The 7,456-nt window shown below is 35.2% G+C and overlaps 1 protein-coding gene across 1 annotated transcript in view; it reads left to right on the top strand.

The window, feature by feature from the left end:
* LOC115428458 (RNA-binding motif, single-stranded-interacting protein 3-like) overlaps positions 1 to 7,456 on the top strand; it is a 527,598-nt gene that overhangs the window by 455,943 nt on the left and 64,199 nt on the right. The window lies entirely within an intron of this gene.

Below are 7,456 nucleotides of genomic sequence, written 5' to 3'. Positions count from 1 at the left end.
TCACTTTACAGGTTCTGTTTTGTGGAAGATTTATAAAACTATTATTTAAATGTACATAAACCAATATACACAGGGTGGGGAAGCAAAATTTACAATGAACATTTAGTTGTTTTTTCTCAGCAGGCACTACGTCAGTTGTTTTGAAACCAAACATATATTGATGTCATAATCATACCTAACACTATTATCCATACCTTTTCAGAAACTTTTGCCCATATGAGTAATCAGGAAAGCAAACGTCCAAGAGTGTGTGATTTGCTGAATGCACTCGTCACACCAAAGGAGATTTCAAAAATAGTTGGAGTGTCCATAAAGACTGTTTATAATGGAAAGAAGAGAATGACTATGAGCAAAACTATTACCAGAAAGTCTGGAAGATACTATTAAAGAAGAATGGGAGAAGTTGTCATCCGAATATTTGAGGAACACTTGCGCAAGTTTCAGGAAGCGTGTGAAGGCAGTTATTGAGAAAGGAGGACACATAGAATAAAAACATTTTCTATTATGTCAGTTTTCTTGTGGCAAATAAATTCTCATGACTTTCAATAAACTAATTGGTCATACACTGTCTTTCAATCCCTGCCTCAAAATATTGCAAATTTTGCTTCCCCACCCTGTATGTGTAATAACACTTAATCATATACCTTGAAAACATCAGCAAACCGGCACTTTTGTCATTTATTTTCCAATTAATCTTATTAAAATACATAACATTTAGCACATTTAATCTCTGAAGCAAATCATTTCTAAAAAATTGTAGACCAGTGCAATCGAACCGGCAACCCTTCAGTCACTAGCCGACCCTCCAGCCAACTGGTCCACAGTTGCTTATATTATATCAGATAGATTCAGAGACAACAACTGGTGCCAGGCACAACAAACCCCACCTCTTACTCCTGTTTTGACTATTATGAGTAAACTAGCGTGTTGACTAATGGAGAACCACGGGTCATATTAATTCCAATATGTACGGACTGAAGTTAGTAAATGCATTGTTCTTGTTTGTAACTTCATTTCCCATCATGCAGCATGGTACTGTGCATCCGGTCAACAGAGCAACGTGATTATAAGGTTATTATATTCCAAAATGACTAATATTGGTCTTGTCAACTTACAGAGAATTAATGGGGAGATAGGACTATTCCTCAACTGTAGGTACCAAATTGGCCAGTTTAAAAGATATACACACACACACAGATGCTCTGAGACCTTCCAGTATTATGATATAGATGAGAAGATTTTAAAAAATAAAATAAGGTCCGCACAACCTGTGAGCTCCCAAAGAATTAATTCCCACAGGTGACGTCACCCATGGGAATTAATTCTTTGGGAGATCACAGGTTGTGTGGACCTTATTTTATTTTTTCATCAAATTTTTTGGGATCCTGCATACCTTTCATTTTCTGGATGTGCATGTCAATCACCTCTCTTTATTAAGATTTAAAAAAAAAAAAAAAAAAATCATAAAAAAAATTGAACTTTGACCTACTTTTCCCAAAATGTAATGAGATCTTTTCTGGGTCACAAGCAATCTATAATCCCAGTTTGGGATGAATTGAACCAATAGTTTTGCTGCTAAAATGATAACAAACAAAGCAAACCAAACCTAAAACAAACCCCTTGCCTCCCCTTTTGGCGGGGGGGGGGGGTTATAAGATATTATAGTCACTGATGTAACCCATTTTATCCTATCACATGTTGATGTTATGTCAATGTAGATGTTTTTCTAATTGAATGGGGTTCTGCTTTGAGATGCATTTAGTACCTTTAAAATAATGGTGTTGTTTTATGTGTATGTTCTTATTTAGTGTTTTATGTTTGGTTTTAGTACTGACTTATGTTGTGTTTTATGTATATTTTTAATGTGGATGCATGGCTGTGATTTCTATTTTGTGTCTTGGCCAGGACGCGCATTTTAATCTCAATGAGCTTTTTTTCTGGTTAAATAAAGGTTATAATAATGTCCCCTTCATTAATATAAAATACAACATGTATGTAAATTAAATACTTTACCTCAGTTAAGCATGATTTCTTCAATAGTGGTTAAAACGACAACTTCCATGATCCCACTGTACTTGATGACGTCATCTACTACTATTAAGAACGAATCCTTCGTCTGTAATTCCAACATGTTTAGTGCATTGGTTGACAGCTCATTACTTAATTTGACATGTTCGAAAACAGCCTGTTCTTGGAATCTCTATTTTCCTGAGGCAGCTTTACTCAAGGCCAAGCTTTATTCAGCGATTCTGTTCACTATGTAGTATTGTTTTTTTTTTTCTTTTCATTTTTGGATCGGGCTCAGACAAAAGCATATACAAGCTGTCTCTGTCTTTTCCTTTCCTTTCTCCTTGTTCCAGCTGAGCCAAAAAGCTGACTGCATCAGTAATCAGTCGTCGGCCATGCAGGGTTTCTGGTTAGGAGATTCTCTGCTGTGAAATTCATCAGCACATGGATCCAAGGGCAGCACTTATGGGAGTTATCAGCCTCACCAGACAGCTGGCCATGTCTGCCACTGCTATTAGCGCACATGTGAACACACTCACTCACACATCCATGTGAAAAATATGTACGACATTCAGCATCATTTTCACAATTAATTCAAGAGATAATAACCACACAGTGAGACCGACGCAGATATTAAAGTAGAAGCAGTAGAAGGACAAGTACTCAGACAAAGGAATACTGTTCAATCTGTATGTGTAAGTATTAAAGGAATATAGTAGTACAGAGAATAAAAGAGTAAAATTAATGAAAAAGATTATATAGTATTTCTTCTTTCGAATCTTAAACCTGTAACACCAAATGTATCATATTTGATACATGAGTTCTGAAGTCCTCTACATGATCAGTGTGATTTTTTTTTCTTCAAAAACCTGATGTATACAATTAGATACATGCAATACACAGATAATCCACCAGGGGGAGGAATTTGTTCAGCAGAGGCCTTTCCTGTGACACTTCAAGACTGTTATTAATGAGGAAGGAGTCAGAGCTTTGCCAATTTTGAAAAGGAATTACCAATTTGTTAGACATGTTTGTGTTATATCATGTTTTTGTTTGTTCAAATATAATAATATTTGAGCATTGAGGCCTGATGTATCAAACATGATACTAAATTGAAACTCATGCATGGAAATTGATATTTGAAAAAAAATTGTTGGGTTGTTCAGAAGGACCAATAAAGTCTCTAGTTTCAAAGAACTGGAATTTTCTGTCAATGATTTAATGGTTCAAACTTTAAAGGGTTAAAATGTGATCTAAAAGTACCACTGTATTATTTAGAATGTAGAGTTCATGTATTGGATTTTAGAGATATGAACTGGGATTTATGTGACCACTAGAGGGAGTAGTGAGTGACTCTGCCCGTCTCCCATGGTGACAAAAAGTAGCACCACATGGCCTTTAACCAAAGCCTCAGAAAGTGACCAGGTGAGATGAGAACCATTAAGAAACAACTTTTAGACTCGAATAAAGCAACAAAGGGAAAACATTTAGAATTACTGTTGTTGTTTTCACCAGTGGACACAGACATAAATGAAAAGAGTAGAGTTTGAAGCCGAAATCACAGCTTTTCTACTACATGCTTGCGAAGGTATAAAATTATTATGGGATGTTATTATCTTTGCAAAGTTGTTTGTTGATCCATGGTTCAGAATAAACTGTGACAGTTCTGACCTTGTTTGTTCGATTCCAAACAGATGTTTAGTTCAGCTATTGACAACATAAACCGTACAGAAAAAAGAGGTGACTTGTGGTTTTACTGTGGCTAAGCTAACAGAGCTAAGCTAACAGAGCTAAGCTAACAGAGCTATAATATAAACTATCAGCTGATGCAGCGCATGAAGATTATAAGACGCCGTGTTATTTTGAGCGACTGTCAAAATAAGCATCTACAAGTTTTAGTTTGAAGAAGAAAACTTGATGAAACCATAATACAAATGTGTGTAAACTACATAGTGGTGTAGTCAAGACCAGCTAGACTGAGACCAAGACAAGACCGAGACCAAAGGGTATCAAGACCAAGACAAGTCAAATGAGTTGAGTCCGTGACAAGACCGAGATCTCCAAAAATTGGTCTGGAGAACTGCATCACTAGTGGACTGTGGAGGGCTGGCACTGTCCGTTAACAAACTTTATATAATGTAGCATGTTTTTAAAATAGATGCATCTGACTGGTCGCATTTGATTTAAATAATGATACTATTCTGTGATGATGCAGTTTTTGTACAAATCCCATCAAGATGGGATGGAAATATGTCCAAGACCAAGATGAGACCGGGATCAAAGGGAGTTGAGTCTGTGACAAGACCAAGACCACAAAAAATTGGTCTCGAGAACTCCATCACTAGTGTAAACAATGAGCTTTATACTTTATTCAGCTGATACAGTCTGTGGAAACATAGTGGTGTTGCTGCTAAGAATATGGAATATTAATAGTACATAGAACCACTTGGATATATTAAAAAGTGCTCAAATTAAACATAGACCCATTAAAATAGTCATCAGATGAATATAATTAAATCGTTAAACTCAACCACATCACTTTTGTGTGATTATGGATTTCTTTAATAAATAATCACATGAGTAGGAGGTTGACGGAGTATCAACATGTTAGAGTTTATTTCAGTAATGATCATCCCACTACATTATCCCTTACTTATACATACACTATAAACAAAAAGTTAAGGATTTTTTTTTTTTTTTTGTCATTTTTGCCATTTGTAAATAAAACTATGTCTGGTCATTAAAAAACTGTTTCAATTCAGTTCACACACAAAAAAGTAAAAAGCGCTGTGCAAGAATCCCAACTGAAAAAAATAGCCCAAAAATTTAAAATATCTTTAACTTTTTGTTTGTAGTGTATAAACACACATTAACACACAGAAGTTACATTAATAGACGCAGAAGATCAAAAATACACAAATGCGGCTGAAGGCATTTAAGTTATACTAATTAATAAACATAAGTCCTTCTATCCAGGCCTTAAAGCTTTACAGAAACTGTCCCTGAAAGCCTTATTTAGGTTTGCAAATCTCTTACAAATTAAACACAAGTCTTTCCTCCGTGGTTTCACACACACACACACACACACACACACACACGTCGTCACCTCCAAACACCAGTGAGACTTTAATCATTCTGTGGATATTCTGTGTTTTTGCTCACGCTTGTAGGTTTTGGTCCAGGCTGGCTGATCCCTCTGCTCCTCTGAGCGACTTTTCCCTTAACACTGTAGCTCAGTGTAGGTAACCCTCTGGGGGAACAAGGGCAAAAGAGCGTTCCAGAAAAACAGGAGGGAGGAGAGATAGATTAAGAGATGAGGAGGGTGAGGGATGAAGAAGAGAACATAAGCAGAGAAAGAAAAAGAACAGAAGATGATGGGGGAAGAAACGAGAGGGAGGAAGAGCAAGTGAGGGTAAGGAAGGGCAAGAAAAGGGAGTGTGTGTGTGTGTGTACATGGGTGTGTGTGAGTGTAAATGTGTGTGTGTGTGTGTGTGTGTGTGTGTGTGTGTGTGTGTGTATGCTGATGAAATCTGCCGTCCTCAGCAGACTCCCGTTAAAAGAAATCGGATTAGCTCTCCTCCGGGAGAGAACCTTCAGGAATGCAGATGACGGATTGCGATGCACAGGTTTCTCCCCTGGACTCAGAGAGGGCCTCACACACACACACACACACACACACACACACACACTAGAACACACACACATACACTAGAACACACTAGAACACACACACCAGCAGACAAAGAACGCCGTTTTCCGCTGGCTTCTTTTCTCTCCAAAGGGCATTTCTTCATTTCCTCTCATTCATAAAAACATGATTGTGCGTGATTGAAATAGAAAAAGAGGCGTCCCCGATACTAATTCACTTTGTCCTATTGACTGCGCTTTTTTTCTCCCACTTTGGCTTTGTCACTTGTCAGTTTTTCCAATTTGAAATGAGTTGATTTTGATTTGATTTAATTTATTGTGAACAAAAAGAATAAATTACGCCGTTCCCCAGGTACAATAAAGGTACGGCAAATTATCTCTGTAAAACTGGCGTAGGAACAAATTGTCAGCTTTTACAGAGACGTACAGAACACACCGCAGTAGTGTAACATACAATAGACAAAACACACTCCATGGCAGCGTAATATACTCTGTAGGCCAGTACACCATTCAGATACCAGTGAAATAAGGAGAAATTACCTGCATTTTACAGGATTTCAGCTTTTTTTTTTTTTTTTTTGTTATTTTATTTGCACTTGTTTTGAATTTGACATAATTGCATCTTTATTCTCATTTTACTATTTTTATAAAGTTTCATTTTCAGTCTTAAATTGCAGTAATTAATTACTTTTAATCTGTGTCTATATCATGTAAATTGTAGTTGCTTTATTGCATTTCTTGTATAAAGTTTACAATATGGACAAAAGTTTTGGGACACTGGTGTTTCATTGCTAATAGAAGAAATGTCAGAATTTTCAGGATTTTTTTTTTTTTTTAATTTCATTATTAGGGTTAGAGTTGTTTTCATTGTCAACTAAAATACATACAAAGGCTGCAGATTTGATTCAATATTCAACATTTTAAATGTTCTACCACTAGATTTCTGAAACATTTCTCATATTCTGACCGTAAATAATCCTTTCAAAGCATAAGTCTGGTTTCTTCAATTCTCACTGAAGAAGAAAAATCATCCTTTTAACTTAAAAGAAATATTGATTTGACACTTATCATGATAATTAGTAACAACTGACATGATAATATTTCAGATCAATAATGTAGGCGTGATGTGTCCCAGTGTTTTTGTTCATATTGTGTTTAGTAATAATGGGCAAAAGTACAGAAAATTAACTGATTAGAGAAGTATACAACAAAATAAAGGCATTATACTTAACATTTCTGTATGTTCTTGCATTTTTTTCATTTCTTTTTGCAGCGGTTTAATAAGAAAAGTACAGAAAATCAACTGAATAAAGAAGTATACAACAAAATAAACAACATTTCTGTATGTTCTTTTTGCAGCTGTTTAATAAGAAAAGTACAGAAAATTAACTGATTAAAGTATACAACAAAATAAAGCCATTATTCTTAACATTTCTGTATGTTCTTCAGTTTTTTTCATTTCTTTATGCAGCAGTTGAATAAGAAAATTACAGAAAATTAACTGATTAAATAAGTATACAACAAAATAAACAACATTTCTGTATGTTGTATGTTCTTTTTGCAGCAGTTTAATAAGAAAAGTACAGAAAATTAACTGATTAAAGAAGTATATAAAAAATAAGGCTGTTATACTTATCATTTCTGTATGTTTTTGAGGGTTTTTTTTCTTTTGTTATTTTTTGCAGTGGTTTAATAAGAAAAGTACAGAAAATTAACTGATTAAAGAAGTATACAACAAAATAAAGCCGTTATACTTAACATTTCTGTATGTTATTCGTTTTTTTTCAGGGTTTTTTGCAGT

The sequence above is a fragment of the Sphaeramia orbicularis genome, chromosome 11, assembly GCF_902148855.1.
Source record: "Sphaeramia orbicularis chromosome 11, fSphaOr1.1, whole genome shotgun sequence".
Lineage (NCBI taxonomy): Eukaryota > Metazoa > Chordata > Actinopteri > Kurtiformes > Apogonidae > Sphaeramia > Sphaeramia orbicularis.
The sequence above is the reverse complement of the archived record's forward strand: the minus strand, read 5'-3'. Positions and strand labels throughout refer to the sequence as shown.